Source organism: Nematolebias whitei, chromosome 13, assembly GCF_014905685.2.
Source record: "Nematolebias whitei isolate Nwh7 chromosome 13, NemWhi1, whole genome shotgun sequence".
Classification (NCBI taxonomy): Eukaryota; Metazoa; Chordata; class Actinopteri; order Cyprinodontiformes; family Rivulidae; genus Nematolebias; species Nematolebias whitei.
This window is the reverse complement of record NC_056510.1, coordinates 1544118-1547058: the sequence shown is the minus strand read 5'-3', so window position 1 is coordinate 1547058 and position 2941 is coordinate 1544118.

Sequence of the window (2941 nt, the reverse complement as noted above, 5' to 3'; positions counted from 1 at the left end):
ACTTGAAAAAATGCCAGAGAAGAAACAAGTATTACATGGAAGGTGGTTACAGGACAGATTGTTGTCCAAATATTTCTTACCTAAAAAGTCTTTACAGAGACAATTAACAAGTTAAAATAATCCATCCATCCATCTATTCTCTTCTGCTTCTCTGGAGTCGGGTCGCAAGGGTAGCAGTCTAAGTAGGGAGGCCCAGACTTCCCTCTCCCCAGACACTTGGACCAGCTCCTCTGGGGGAATCCCAAGGCATTCCTAGGCCAGCCAATAACCATAGTCTCTCCAGCGTGTCCTGGGTCTTCCTCTGGGTCTCCTCCCGGTGGGATGTGGCCGGAATACCTCACCAGGGACTCGTCCAGGCGTCATCCAAATCAGATGCCCAAGCCACCTCAACTGGCTCCTCTCGACGTGGAGAAGCAGCAGCTCTACTCTGAGTCCCTCCCAGATGACCGAGCTTCTCACCCTATTTCTAAGGAAGAGCCAGACACCCTGTGGAGAAAACTCTTTTCAGCCGCTTGTATCCGTGATCTCGTTCTTTCGGTCACAACCCAAAGCTCGTGACCATAGATGAGGGTAGGAACGTAGATTGATCGATAAATTGAGAGCTTTGCCTTTTGACTCAGCTCTCTCTTCACCATGACAGACCTGTACAGCGCCCACTTCACTGCAGATGCTGCACCTATCTGCCTATCGATCTCACGCTCCATTTTCCCCTCATTCGTGAACAAGACCCCGAGAGGAGGTCTGAGGAGGTTTTCGAAGTATTCTGCCCATGTCCCACGACATTCCAAGTTGAGGTCAGTAGCACACCACTTCCACTATAAATAGTGTTGGTGGTGTACCGCTTTCCACCCCCAAGATGCCAGATGGTGGACCAGAATTGCCTCGAAGCTGTACAGAAGTCATTCTCCATGGCCTCTCCGAACTACTCCCACGACCGAGTTTTTGCCTCAGCGACCACCTGAGCCACATACCCATCAGATCAAAATGTGGGTGGGATATGTGAAGCACCCACACCTGCCTCCACCCTCATCTGCCCCACTCTGGGCCCTTGAACAAGGCCCTTAATCCCCACCATCTGCTCCCCGGGCGCCCTAGATGCAACTCTCTGCTACACACAGTTGGCTGTGGTAACTCAGTGTCTGTGGTTTTGTCAGGAAAGGCACCCGGCGTAAAAATAACTGCCAAGTCTTCGTGTGACTTCGCTGTGACGACCCCTGAAGAAGGGTGCAGCTGAAAGAAAAAAATCATCTTAAGAAAGATTATGCAAAACACACACTTTTCATGAACATTTACATGAGAATTGGAAGGACATTTTGAGTTATCCTTAAAATAAATAAACATGCATGTTAACTAAAGGAGGTTTTGCTGGACCATGCATGTTCCCGCAAAGGAATAGGTTTGATTAGGGACAAAGACTCATTTCTATTATCTTTCCTAAATTTATGACAGTGAGAAAGTTAGTTCTATCCTGGCACATAGTGGTACAAAAACACTTTTTTGGTAATCTGTTCAAACTCCAAGTCAGGTTTTATGGCATCCAAATAAAAAACAGAACTTGTGGGATTAACTCTCTCTCAATGGCTATCTGAAAAACGAATCACAGAGTGACGTCTTAGAAGCTTAACACATCAGAAAGCGTCCATTCCTGAAATTGTCCAGATCTAATGGATGAGTACAAGGAAGATGTGAACAGGTCTGAAAAACTAGAGTAGAACTCTGTTTTATTTTAAAGAATCAGAAAAATAAAAGTATGGTGTAAACTTGATGATGGCTGATGTGTACAGGTATATACAGGTCTGGCAACTCACAGGAGCTGAGTAAGACAAGGCTAGAGCTGGATGCTGGTATTAAAAGGGCCAAAGCAGCATATGCACAGAAGATCTAGGGGCACTTCTCACAAAACACACAGAACTTGTGGAAGGGCATTAAGTACATAACAGATGATAAAGGCAGAGGTGTACAATACCCTAGAGATCCATCACTGCTTAATGCTCTCAACAGATTCTATGCACACTTTGAGGACCCGAACAGACCACCCAGCACCAGACTTACCTTATCACAAGAAGAAGAGTCAGCGTGACCTCAGCAGAAGTATTGAGTACTTTCAGGAGGATCAATCCTCACAAGGCAACTGACCCGTACAACATCCTGGGGAAAAAGCTGAAAGACTATGCCGATCAGTTCTGCGATGTGCTAGCCGACATATTTAACTCTTTCTTCACCCTGACAACAGTTTCCACCTGCCTCAAGATTGCCACCATTATCCTAGTTCCAAAGAGCTCTACAGTGACTGGCCTGAATATCGGCTGGTAGCCCTCACCCCGATAGTCACTAAATGCTTTGAAAAACTGGTCATGACCCACATCAAAGCTAATATCAACATCAATGAGGACCCTCACAGTATGCATACCGTGAGAACCGATCAACAGGTCATGCCATCTCCTCTGTGGTCCACACTGCTTTCACCCAGTTGAAACAGAAGGACTCTTACATCCATATGCTCTTTGTGGACTTCACATCTGCCTTCAACACCATGATTTCCCAGACTCTGATGGACAAAGTAATCACACTAGGACTAAGTTCCTCTCTGTGCAACTGGGTCCTAGACTTCATAACCAACAGACCACAATCTGTGAAGATCCACGACTTCTCCTCCACCGCCATAACCCTCAGCACAGACTCCCCCCAGGGCTGTGTGTTGAGCCCCCTCCTGTTCACTCTGCTAGCATATGACTGCGCACCGACCCATCCAGGCTGTCAAATTGTAAAGTTTGCAGACAATACAACAGTGGTGGGATGCATCACAAACAATGATGAGTCCAGCTACAGGCAGGAGGTGGAACACCTGGAGAGCTGGTGCAAGAAAAACAACCTTCACATCAATCAGTGTGAACAAGCTGAAGGAGATGGTCGTGGACTTCAGAAGAAATACCCCCCCCCC